The sequence below is a fragment of the Sturnus vulgaris genome, chromosome Z, assembly GCF_052056855.1.
Source record: "Sturnus vulgaris isolate bStuVul1 chromosome Z, bStuVul1.hap1, whole genome shotgun sequence".
NCBI classification, from domain to species: domain Eukaryota; kingdom Metazoa; phylum Chordata; class Aves; order Passeriformes; family Sturnidae; genus Sturnus; species Sturnus vulgaris.
The window spans coordinates 24,278,531-24,292,831 of NC_142283.1; positions in this window are offsets into that span (position 1 = coordinate 24,278,531).

Genomic DNA, 14,301 nt, shown 5'->3' on the forward strand with positions numbered 1-14,301 from the left:
TATAACAAATGTGCTCAGCAATATTAAAAATCATGCTGATCTTCTGGTTGCTGTCTTGGCCTTTTGGAAGATCTTTTTGGTGGATCTGATTTCGTGTTTCTAAATTTCTATGAGGCTGAAATGTGCAGTCTCGAAAAATCCTCATGACTACTTGGAAACACATTCAAGAAGCTAATTTTTTAGCTACAAAGGTTTGAGCCAGGATCAATGCCAAAGTCACTTGCTCGGTAACCACTGTGATGTTTTAAAAATACCTGCAGAGTAACTCTTGCTTATCAAAGAAAAATTAATAACTAGTAGCCAGTCGTGGCCAGTACAGCATGTGGAAGAGTTGATGGCAGTGGTGAGGAAAAGCAGATTTGGTTCATTTTTGCAACAATGGGGTGGATGCTTTTAAGAGCAATTTGCTGAGAAGGCAGGTCAGTTTGGACAGAGTATGGTATGAGAGTTGATGAGATGATTTTTTAGAGAAAAATGGAAATGATGATATGGGAGGGAATACAGAAACTATCAAACTAAGGACAGTTTTTAATAACTAGATAAGGTGCAGTAGTGACCTCAGACTCCAGCACTGCTGGCAGCTGGATTCCTGTCTATATACATCAGATTTTGCAAAGAGAACTTTGCCCAAAACATGTGAATTATTTAAAATATATGACACAATCAGATTGTAACATGTGTACTATTAAACTAGTATAATCCTAACAGCTGTTTTCTTCTGGAATGCAAGTGTGAGTGGTGTATGGACAACTTGCTGTTTATACATAAAGAGCTGCATTGTTTGAAAATTTAGCATTGCATGGTAAAAATTTCTATTCCTGATGGAAATTAGAGTAAAATAGAAGGTTTAATTTGAAATATGAGATAGCTCAGAGTAGCTGCATTTCTATGACAGCAGCTTGCAGAAATTTGTGTATTATAAAATACAGTGCCACATTTTTAACAAGAAAAAACCTAAATGCTTGCTATGGAAAGTTTTTTTGCTACATAGCTCACATGCGAGATTGATACATGGTAACTTGCTTAAGAAACTCCCACCAATATGTTAAGTGATATATTGTATTTGTAATGATTTTTGGGGGGATTTTTTAAAGAAATAATTCCCAGTATCTTAATAAACTGTTGGGTGAAAGAAGAGGAATGAGGGTTTTCTATACCCCCTATTCAGCAAAAAACTATTTCTTCATATCACAACAAAAGGGCAAAGAACCTTTGTCCCAGATAGCATTCAATTTTACTGTTGTGCTATATGAAAGTGAACGGCAAAGCAGCAAATGCCTGATCCAAATGAACAGCACTTGGAAAGTGCCCCATATTAGCCTACCCCTCCTTCCTAGAAAAACCTCAGAAGCTGAAGAAATGAAAGCCCCCAAATGGGCACTTAATTCACTGGAATGATTACAAGTGTTTCTCAGTGAGTGTTTCCAGAGATTTCTGACATGCTCTGAAAACAGAACTGAAATTACAATAATTTGGTGCCTAGGGGCTGTAGTGCAGCAGAGCCAAACAAATATGTAAGAAGGAGTACCCCTTCCCTGAAGCAGATACAATTTGTGAATTATACATCCTCCAATATGTCCTCATTTCTGTTTTTGAGCACCCCTGGAATCCCATGCAGACTGCACAGGATGATTGGCATACAGTTTTACAGGGTGAGTGAGAAGATATATATGCTCTTCATGGATTTCCCCACCTGCCACCCCCACTCAGACATGAACAAATTCTGAAGGAATCCATCATGTTTTCATGCTTTTTGTCGCTGGCACCCTGGCTTAGCCTTGCAAAAGAAAATAGGCAGGGAGGACAGGAGAACAGCTGCTCAGGGCATTCTGGGGTGGGCATCCTTGAAAGAAAGCAGAGAATCAACTGCAGAAAGGGTAGCCTAGTGCATTCTCGAGATAAATTTGAGATGCTAATACTTGATACACCTCTGGTTCAAAAGCTGTTTCATTTTCAAGGACCAGCTGCTGACAAAGGCAGGCAGAGGGAAATGTGTATCTGCACAACGGCTCAAGTAATGACCAAGGAGCAACACCCTGAGCTTTGAGCAATGTATCTCCTGAGCCAAGGGGTGAGCAGTGCTTCAAGAGTCATCACACAGCTCCTTTCTCACCAGAAAATTGTTAACACAGGAATTTCACCCAAGACTGCACTGTGGCAGAGCCAACCATAGACACAGGCAACTAAACCCTGAGAAGCAGCATGGAAGATTACAGTGTCTCCTCCCCTCTCGCCCCCCCACACGGGGCCCTGGCATCCTACAGCATTTTTTTAAAAACCCCAGATTTGTCTCAGTTAATTTTAAAATTTAAATAGCTCCAGGCTCATGGAACTCTTAATATGACATTTCATGGGTTCTCTTTTACAATCGTCTTTCCATCAGCTGAATTTTAGATTATGGACTAGGAAAACATACTGCAAATAGCAATGTATCAGACAGGCTATAAAGACTCATTTCTTTTAAATGTTCAGTTAGAATTAAGCAAAACAAACACATTACAGTCTCAATAGAATGTTACAACTGCAGAGAGTATTAGAAATGGAAAACTCTTAACCTTGTCTTGGCTGACTGCCTTGATCCCAGTATAACATGCACCAGTGTAGATCTGTGATTCCCTGTCCCCATTCGTGTTGAGTCTCTTCTCCAGTTCCAAAAATGAATGTGGCAGCCACGTAGCCTTCCTCTGAAACCTTCCCTTTCATATCTCCTTCTGGCACTACTTATTCTAGCAAACCAAACAACAGAAAGGGATGAAACAGAGCAGCTGCAGTGATGGGGGTGGAGGCTTTATGGGGGTATGTGAAAGAGGCAACGCTTTCCCTTGGCAATAATGCTGTGCTATCATATTAACTCAGTTTCGTACCATGTGAGTTTGAGACACCCACATTGGCAGAAAAGTGCAATATTGTGAGAACTGAGTGTGAAATACTGTGAATTGTTTGGATGAGACATCTTGTAATGGAGAAAACACCTCTTGAGTTATACTCAAAGGCTCTTGACAGTTCCCAAGAGTGAACTCCCATCTTCATTTTCCTCTCTCCTCCCCTCACTTTTCGACCTCATGTAGTACCAAAATGACCAAAAACTTAGAAAAGTCAGGGTTTAGAAGCATGCTACACTGACTGCTCTAAGTTTGTAGGGATGAACTCAGATTTTACTTGAACTGGTCAAGAAAAAATATCCCTCTCTTCCATTTACAAATGTGCTACCTATTATTATTTGATTGTGATTTTTTTAGCTTTGGGATCTATGGTGAAACAAGTCTGGGTTCTGACAGACCTGCTTAAGTTACATCCTCCCATAAATCCACCCAGGAGCAGATGCAGCGTTGGTGAGCCAGTCCATGTCCTGTCATGTCTTGTGACAAATGACAGGTGCGAGACTGCCAGCATGGGTGCAGGCTGCAGGCCAACCTTTCCCTGAGGAGTTCTGCAGGTCAGGTTGGGTGCCCTCCTTCTGTCTGGAGGGACAAAAAGGCCGGAGAGCTTATGAGAGCTGCAGGGAGAGAGCTAAGCACCCTCAAAGTGTTTCTGTGCTCTCCACTCCAGTTGTGAGCTGCAGTTATGAGTTACAAGCTGGAAAAGGGTAGGGGAAGGATCAATTCTAGAGTCATGGGGGCTGTGCTGACCTACAGCAGTTTATTCATATTCCTTTTAAGTGCTATCCTCTTGAACACACCAAATTGGGGTTAGGCCCAAAACTGCCAATTTTCCCTACTCAAACACAGCTAAACCCACTTTTACAAATACAGCAAAATCTGTGCAGCTCTTTTATGCTCACGTGATTTTTTTTTTTGCTGTGCAAAAATTTTTTGTTTGGGATATAGATGGCTTTATATTCTCCGGGTGTTTTTTCAAAATAGGTTAGGCAGCTCCACTTGCTCTCTATGTGCCAGTAGCTGCAGAAGAGAGAAGCCATGTCAGATGAGCTAGCTACTGTTCAGAGTGCAACAGCTGCTCTTGAGTGGCTCTTCTTGAGATCTGGGTGCATTGTGCCTCTGCAGATACCTTACTAAGGAGTTCTCACCTCCTTTCCTCATTCCTCCAGTTTAAATTTTGAACACTCTTTTATAAAATTGAATTCCTTTCCAGTATTACAAAGCCAATATTATGGTCTATGAGTAAAAATTTCCTATTTGTATTAATCACATATCTGACAACTTCTGAAAAGTAAAGTGTGCTGTGACTCTGTGTGAATCTTTTGTGGCAGCAACCAAAAAAAAAAGCTCAAAATATGGTAATCCTTTTGTGATGTTTACAGTTGCCTATTTTCAACTCACGGGGGAAAAGCAACATTTGGGGACTTTCTTGGCTGTCCCCTGTAGCAAAGGGAATGGAATACAAGATGGTTTAACTTTCATTGCAAGCAATCCTAGATTTTTAAGAATAGATCAAGTACTGTCTCCCTGATAGTTACTGAGCTGGCTGCTTCAGTCCCTTACCAGGGAGAGGGATGCTATCAGTGCTTGAAAGTCTGGTGGGTGAGCAAGAAATCAAGAGATAAATGAGTTCTGTGACCCAGAAAGTTTTAAAAATTCCTCTGACCCTTGTATCAAGAGAATTCGCTCTTGAGCCTGGAAAAAGCTCTCTGCGAGGAGCTGGTAGTTTAAAAACACTGAAGCTGAACTCCTCAGGCACAGCTGCTCATTACAGGCTATTTTGTTTCACAGTCTTGCTTCCAATGCAGTTCAAGTTTCATGGTGATTTCAACAAGCCCTTACAAACAGCTGCTGCATTTTAACAGAAGACTCCTGCTTCCTTATGCTGCTGAGCTTTCCCTCAGAGCGACTGACAGAATGGCTAATTAAAAAATAAAAAAACACAACATAGTGTTTCATCATTTCATTTTCAGAATATGAATTTGGGACCAGTCTAAGATAATTGAACTTCCTCTTATGACACTGGGATTGACAGTATTTATAGCAACCTAATTTAAGTTTTCCTTCCCCAAATGGATATGCTGTTAATGCTAAGTTTAAAAAAGTACTTGGATATCCCACCAGGCTCAGTTTTCTAGTCTAGAAGACTCTTGCAAGTGATTTTCAGGAAGCTGCTGGAAGACAACCTTGTGGTCTCAATAATAACTTTGCTCATGTTCGACTGCTCATGGTGTTTCAATCTATTGGCAGAAATTAATGTGTGCTGCAGAACTGTGGATTTGTGAAGTTAAAAGTTATTTTTAGGTGCTTCTCGTGGCTGTGCTTGGAGTAGTAGGGAAAGTTCTTGCACTTTATGATTATGAACATCCCCTCACTATTCATGTCCACCTCTTCCCTCCCCAAATTTCATTAAAAAAGAGTTTAAGCTTCCTTGGTATAGGTGTTTTCAGATTCCATGTTTGTATTCTCAAGTCTTACATTGTACACAACACAACACTTGCCTATAGGTAAAAGAAAAGATAAAACAATACTTGGTCAACAATTTGTCATAGATTGAAGACAGTTCAGAAGATGGTCACAATACCATCACCTGAATTTTGTTAATGAGCCACTTCATCTCCCTTGTATTTTCAACAGCCCTTTACCTTCCAGCTGTGACCATAGTTTCAGAAAAATAAATCATGCTGACATTTGATGACCTCAATCATAAAATAGGAGATTTTCGTGGACTCTTCACAAACCTATAAAATACCTTTTAGATGGTAAAACAAAATAATTCCAGATTGTTCAGTATTTTGTGTGCAAAAAGAAATAATTTTATTAAAAAAATTAAATATTTTAAACTCCTCAGTTTTCTCACTGAAAGCAGCAATCATGGCTGCTATCAGTAGTTCAATGGTAGCCAGCAAAATCTTGATACTCCAGAAAATCCTCACTAGCTGCCCAGCTAGATGGTTCTTAATTCTACTTCTGTGACTTTTGAGGGAAAGGCTGCTGAGAGCTGTAGCCAAAACAAGACTTGAAGGTTTTGTCTCAGCATCATGACATGGCCAGAGGTAAAGGATCAAGATACATTTCTCACTCCTGAGGTCTGTTATTTAGTTGGCTTCTTTGCTGTTGGTGTGAAGGCTGCAGCTTACATCAGCACAAGGCAGCTCACTCGTGTGGATGCCATGTTCATTAGGTAACCCCAGCACCAGAATCTTTATTGTTCAACAGGGGTGTCCACTGAAATCCTACTGCAGCTGTGGGGAACTGCTGCACCTTCCTGTGAAGATGCAGATCATGCCAGAAATACTGCTATCACCCAAGACAACAAACTCCAGTTACATACTTCATGTGTCCCTCCCACACACCCAGTTGTTGGGCACATATCTGTAAGGGGCACACAGTATCCCTGCAGACTGCTGAATATTGTCTTTATGACAGCAATAAGTCTAAACCAAAGCCCTTACTTGCATCAGCCTCTGATCAGATCTTTAAAGCAGCAAGATAGAATTGCAAAGGGCTGAGATTTTATTTCTGCTTTGTGCTAAGAAAGAATAGATTCAGCATGTATTTCCTACTCTAGCTGCCTGCTGTGAAGCTGTGAAAGGCTTAACACTTCACAAGGATCCTCCACTATTTAGTGGGGCGGGGGGGAAATGTCTAGTTTATGCCAGAAGAGAGTTCCCAAAGAAACTCAGTGCCAGTGGAGCCAGAAATGAATTTTTATTCCAGTGTCATCATGGTGAGAAATACCATTGCTCAAAAAAGTTTTGACTACGGTAGTTATTTGTTTAGGAAGATAGAATGGCATTCAGTAATAAGTATGTATTTTAAAATACGTGATTTTTGCACCTTTGTAAGAAATACAATATTTCTGACCCATACTTTTTGAGGTGCAATTGTAGTGCTAAGATGAATCTCCTTTGGTTTTGCTCTCCTTCTTTCCCCCCCTGCTCCTTCTCTAAGGTTTCATGTCTGAAAGCACTCAGCTGCCTTTTTTTTTTTCATTATCTCATATAGGAAGCACAGAGGAAAAGGAACACCTCTTTAAAGATTTTGCTCCATATCTCTTCTTGCAGCAAAGAGTTTAGGAACTAAAAATACAGTGCTTTTAATTTCAAATGGGATTCTATTAAATTTAAAAGAAGTTTCTGGTTGAATTCACACAATTTTGAAAGAAATAAGTCTAGGATACCATATTCTATACTGGTGTCAGGTACTAAAGAGCACAAGCTGAGTGTCTCTAGAGACATGTGATACTGGCTGAAGCTGCCTGTGACACCTGTATACCAGGGGATAGGAGGCCACAAGAGAAACAAGCACAGTTGTTCCATGTTTTGTTTGCCATTACTGGATCTTCACATTAACTCTTGGTTGTAGTCAGCCTTGCCTCTCACTCTCCAGCTGCCAAAGTAATGGTTCCTATGAGAAGTAGAGGGCTGCTCTCTGCAAGGGAGACTACAGTTGATATTTATTTTGCAGTATGATCCTTAATTTGCTTTGCAATAGGATGCTTAACAGTCTTACTTTGTAGGTACTTAATATGAACTACATATTTTCCTTTTAGCATTAATGTATTTTAAAAAAAATTCTGCAACTCAAGTGGATTCAAATATACCGTCTTGGCTTTCAACCACATTTGAGAGAACCTTCATTTTGCTGTCAGAGAATACAATAATTACCTCAGGACTATTTATTTTCATGTCTAATTTCACCTTATCACTAAGGTCTGATTTTTTCCTTTTGTTTTCTGTTACTCTTCACTCAGATGTTTACCTCCAAGACTCAATGAAGTGACTAGAAAGACAGCTGTTCTTTCCTCTTCCTGCAACTAATCTTGATAGGAGACAGAAGAAAGCTCTCATTGGTCATGCAAGAAGATGTCTGTCTTCCTTATGAGTTGTAGTACTAAGCAACCCTCCCTCTTGCAGTGCTGGATGTCCTGGATTTGTTTAGGAGAAAAAAAATAACAACAAACCACCATCCACCCTATCCCTTCCTATTTTCTTTACTACATCTCTAAGAAATGAGATGCATACAGTGCCTCAAGTAAAATGTAACATATTTGAGAGAATAGAGACTCAGTATCTGCAAAAACAGTAGCAGATGATGAAATTACAGTTCTAGTTTTTTGGAGGGTGCAGTCAATTATGTTGAAGCTGATCATTTTGGACAATGGTGCTTTTGTTTACACCACAGGCACCTGTTTGATAGAACACATATAATAATTAAACAGAACAGACAGCATGTTCATAATTCAGGGGGATGTGCTGTTGTTTAGGGAAGTAGAGTACTTTACAAATATTACAATACGTGAAGTATCAGGAAATTTGATAGAAGCTAATACATTCTCCAAGCTTTAAAACTAAGCTGACTGTTTCTTTACTGGCATATGGATTTAGGAGCTATATCTGGAATCTTTTAAGGCCAACATAAAGAGGTCAATGTTTCTCCTCCAACTTACACCAAGAAATGTATGACCACGTAACTGTATGCAAAGACAAATACTAAGTCCTGCTAACAGCATTAAAACTTTGAAGTTGATTTACTGTGTTTAGGAAAATCAAAGTGTACTATATATTCACCAAGAATTTGGTTTATATATTGGCATCTCTCTACAATTATTTTTCACATAACATCATCCAGTCACTTTTTTTACAATCCATGGCAAATAAAAGCTGGACAGGTGTTCAGATTTAATGAACTGGGCTTTTTAGTAAAAGCTGTTGCAGAAAGAAAGTCCTATAGAGGAAACTCCATAACTGATGTGCCAAAGTAATATTTACAAGACTTTTATCTTCAGAATAAGAAAAGAAGAAATAATGCTAACTGTGTTTTGGGAGAAGAATTTTAGTCTGTTTAAGTTCTTGTGTGTATGAATGTAATGTACCTCCTGTGGATTGGAGTAACACATGATGAGTGACTAAGAACTGTGGACTTACTCTGCAAAATAGTAAGCCACAGGTATGATTGCCAAGATGTGCACAAAATGTTGAGAATTAGCAGCAATACCCGTACTTTTTTTTTCAGTTATACGTGTGCAATAAAATATCTGAATACATAGTTATTGAAGACATGTTTATTGAATATAAGTGTCTAGGAGGGAATTACTATGGTATGGGCTCTCTTCTATACAAGCACAAATTTGGAGTATCTGATAGAGTTGAAATGAGGGAGGAAGAAAAAATCTTTGACTTTGTTGTTGCCAGGCTAAAGACAACAGCAAAATTTATATCCCTTTCATTAACTAGTCTTCATGTCTTCTGTGATTCTGTGAACTCTAGGCAGGGTGGGTTGAGGTGTTGTACCATACCAGTGAACATACACACACTAAAAAACAGAATGGATAGCTAACACCACATTATATGGAGAAGAAATCAAAACATCAGTGGTTAATGAGGGCAGAGAGGAAAAAGTATGCTGCTTTATGTGTACATGAACAAATAAATGTTGGTTTGCTTCTGTATTTGTGTGGTTAGGTAACTCTGGCCTGAAAAGCTATATTATAAGGTAGTCAGAGTCGGATGTATTCCAGATGCTGTGGACTTCAGCTCCCAAGGAACTGACAGTACTTTCTAAGTAGTCCTGCAGTTAATACATAAAGCATATGTTAGAAATTTATAGGCAAAAGTTTTCCTTTTATTACTCTTTCACCTCCACCTACCAGCTGCCTCTGAAAGGTGAGCATGCATATCTTCACCACAGGTCAGCCAGAAGATTTAATTAGCAAATGCCTGTGTATGGAAGGAGCCTTACGGAGACATCCATCTGAGGATTCTTTGCAGTTGTAGAGGAACCAGATTTAGTTACCCAGGAAGCTACCAATAACTGCAACAGCAAACTAGATAGCTAGTTTTGGTAGAGTTTGATATCAATCTCTACCAAAACACTTATATACTGTGTACAGTTTATAAAGTGCTTTGACCTGGGTTCCTAAAGCAGGGAGCCATGAAAGGTTATAAAATTAATCAATGCCTTCTTTCTTCCTAAAAGTGTTGTCTAATTTCAGAAAAAACCCTAACATTGTAGTAGAAAAGTAAAAATAAATATTTTTAAAAGAACTAAGATCTTAGCAGCTGGAGAAAGAGAGGATCCATTACTGCACTTCTTGTAAAAGAGCAGTTGCACTGGCAACACCCTTGCAAGCGCTGGATCCTCAGACAGTTTTTGTTGGGCAACCAATTTTGTTGTTCCTTCACTCAAAGAAATACTTATCTATCAGCATTTGTGAATTATGTGGAGGGTGTTGAGTGATATGTTTGGAGAAAGGTGGATGGGTTTGAGTTTGAGGTTTTGTTGTCTGGTTTTTAATTGGCTTTGTAGAGGGTTTGGGTTTGGGATATTTCTCTCTCTCTCTCTCTCAATTTTTTTTTTCTTTTTTTCTTTAAGAAGTTGTGAGATCATCCTGACTGTTGGAATATTACAACAACTTTCTTGCAACAGAAGACACATTTTAGTCTTTTAGACCAGTTTGTAACAACCAAGCTAAAAACAACTCTCTGAAGCTTGGTAAAGTTAATAGCTGTGCAGATCCAGCTGTGCATGAGCTGAAAGAGTGCTGAGGTTTAGAAACACCTGTAAGAGCTCACATTTGATTAAGCTGACATTCAGCATCTATTCATCTGCAAGACCCAGCCATGACCAGAAATCCCCCTCTTTTTTGTCTCACAGCTATTCTAAAACTTGCAAGTATTTGTAGGGAAGGTCCAGATATCACAAAAGGATTTCCCAATATTATTCTTGTCTAACTGGCAACATACTTTTAATCAACATAGACTCCTCTCTTTCCTTTTCCAGCTCCATCTTTACTACAAACATTTTTGTATTTGCCTCTATGGAATTCCCCAGGGAAGTCTGCCACTTTTTTGGTCTCTGGCTGCCTTCCGTCAGGGAGAAATAACTGTGCAAGACTGTGAGGACTGAAGTTCTTGGGTGAGAGTTCCAAAGTAAATAGAGAAATTGCAGAAATTCTCAGGAATATAGAAACAGAAGAATAATAAAGATTAAATATTCAGGTAAATTAATTTTAGAAATGCCTTATTTTATCCTAAATCTTGCAAACAAGTCTATAGTATTAGCTTTTTATTTAGCTTTTTTAATGTAAAAACTGTACTAATAAAATTAATACATTGGCATAGTGACCTTTTTAATTTAAAAAAATCCAAAAACCAAACAAAAAAAAAAAACAAACCAAAACAAAAAAAAAAAAACAAAAAAAACCCCCACCCCCCCTCGCCATGAGAAAAAACAACAAAACCTCCAGAAAAACAAACAAGAAAGAAAGGAAGGCAGGAACTGTCATGACAAAGCTTTGGTTATGTGAGAATTGCGCACTTCCTTGTTTATCATGTGTGACCCTGACTGCCAAGGTTATGTGTCAAGGATTTGCAGGCAATTTATCTGAAAGGTTATGTCTTTTTGAAATATGATATGCAGATTCCACGTGCTTAGGAGAGAGCTGCCAAGAGGTCGCTGGTAGAAATACTGGTAGAGCAGCAGGTGGCCTATGAGCTTAGGGGTCCAGTCTAGATTGAAACCTTGAAATTCCATGATAGTTTCATGTGGCAAACTTGATGAATGAGTTTCCCCCATGCTTTTAAACTTGTATAGACTGAAATGCATTTGAGAGAGAGTAGGACTTTTCTCACTGTGTTCCACGACACCCTAAACACAAGCCAACCCCAATCATTTTTTTTTTGCCTTATTGTCATTACAGACCATCCACAATACTAGTAATAAAGAAAAGAAAACAGAGGAGAGTGCATTGCACCTATTGATTTCAAGAGCCTGTTGCTTTCTTACGCTGCTTTCTGTTTAGTTCTCTGGTAGTCGTCACATAGTTTGAAGCAGAGTGACCAAGGTAACTGCAAAGATGAACGTGTTTCTATAAACAAATGTGATTTTGTACGCCTCAAGGAAAATCCAGATAAGTACTCTTCTCTTACTAAAATGAAGGAAAAGAATTAATAATTTATAAATACCTTACATTAAGTAAAGAAAAAAGCACATTAAGGGAAAAAGTATTTGTGCTTAAATATCAGAAAGCAAAAACACAGAACTTGATAGGGCAACTGGTAAAACTGCCCATCGTTAATTCTGGCTCCTTATGGGATTAATCTCCAAAGTGCAGAATGAATCCTTTATTTCTGGAAAGATTTTTTTTTTTTGTTCATTCTTCCTGTTATAGAAGAACTTTTAATAATTATCTTTTTTCTTCCTCTTTTAAAAATGTTGTTGCCTTTTTTTTAAACACCTCTTTCTTTCCCACAAATCCAGACTGGGGACAGGAAGAGCCCATGACTAACTTTACATGAGGTATTTAACAATGGCATTAGTTCTCAAACTGTGTCTGGCACTTGTATCATTGACCTGCTCTCTCTCTGGTGTGCTTTCAAACCCCACCAGAAACAGCTTCATGTTTTTTTGGTAATGTTACACTTGTACAGTGTTGCCTGATTGCAGAAGTTCAGGCTGTCTCTGACTCTGACAGAGGAAGTAGCTCAGCACCAAGCTATCCAGGGTTCTTCCCAGACAGTAAGACAAGAAAGAGGCTGTAGGACAGTATGTACATACTACTTTCTACAGGGATCCACAGTTTTTCTCCTTTCTCAGGGAGAGCATCCTGTCACTGAAAGAATGAAGTTGATAAATGAGTAGCTATTACAGCATGTACCTGGAAAGGAGCAGGAGAAGAAATCTTCTTGCTGGTGCTTGCTATAAGTATCTTTATATTTCAATCCTCTGAAGACACAGAGAAAATTAGGCCGCTAAACCTTCCAGAAATGAAAAGTATCTTTTTCCTACAAATGTAATTGCTACCCTGCTTTGGGGTTAATTCAAATGTTCCTCCCCTCTCACCTGCCTGAAAATAAAAGGAAATGTCTATTTACAGGTGTGGGTGAAGTACATCCATCCCTGATGGGTAAGAAATCAAATCTCAGTGAAAAGAGTGAGAAAAGAGAAATTTCCTATAAATTACTTTGGATAAATAACTTCATTGTTCTCAAAGACTTCCATTCCATATGAGAGCTATCTAGAAGAAATGCCAGGGCTTACAACATAAACAATTTATTTCTACCAAGATTTTCTGACAGTCATCTTGGAACTTATTTGGAACAATAATACACATTCAGGGAAGCTTCTGGCTCTGTTTAAGTGAATTAAACAGAGTTGTGGGAAAATGTTTCTTCATTCACAAAATCAAATCACCCCATTCTTTGCTGGGCTCATTTGTGCAGCTGCTTTGTACCCAGCCACGTTGCTCAGCCTTTTGCATTTGTCATATCCTCAGCTGAACTGAGCCAGAACTGTTCAAAAAACTGAAACTTGAGAAGTGTGAGGTGTGCTACTCTGCAGCTCCTTGAAGGGCAAACTGCATGAGTGACGGGGGTAGAATTTAATATCCTGAATTGTGCATTCAAATACCACCAGCTAGTCTCTGGACATTTCATAGACACATAAGAAACATTTTCTCCAATGGGTGTGTGGTCCTTTTTTGAACATTGTGTACTACAGCTGTGGATCTTTGAGCGGAAAGCTGATGGGGAAGTAGGGGCTCACATGAGTGAAGCATGGGCAACAAAGAGATGCCATCGTGCTGCTACCAGACACCAGACTCTGCTGCACTGTCTGCAGATTTGGCCTGTTTCCTCTCCACGGCAGATACGGGCATAGCCTTCAAGGGACAACTCAGATGTACCCACAGTCCACTAACAGAGATGCTGAGGATCAAATCCTCTCTGTCCTATTTTTGCCTCTCCGAAATTCACTGCAAAAATTATTTGAAAAGCCTACCTACATTTTGCCCATCTTTCTTCTGTTTCCCTTCAACTGAAAAGAGTATCTGCAATTCTGGAAATACATATATTCACACTGCTGTATTACAGTAATTGCTTCAAATTGAAAATAAGTACAGATGAATTACTAAATGCATTTTAAAGGCTGGATAAAACAGGGTAGAAAGGCAGGAAATATAACCCTGAATATATAAGTTCTGGAAAAGCAATCTATTTCTTATGTTCAATTTTTGTGTTCATTTTTTTATGCACCTGATAACTGAAAAAATATGACCTAAATTCCTACCACTGTGCTTTCAATAACTGAACAGCTTCCTCAGTGTGTAGATTGCAACCAAAAAGTCTGAAAGGAAAGAAACTCTTCCCGCTGTTCTTCCATTATTTTCCAAAGTATCTTGGGAAATCATGAAAAAGCTTCTCTGCAGACCTGACTGAGGTGATGCCCTGAGCTCAGTGGAAGGTGTTACAGTACTGCTGACCAGGTGAATTAAATGTTTTCTGTCATGTCTGTGGAACTGGCTGGGCAGCAGTGCCAGCTGAGCAGCCTCAAGTCAGTGCAAGGGTACCGAGCTTTGCAGCAAGAAATGCTTTCAAACATGTTGAAAACACCAGAACTGTGATGTGTTTGATCCACCATT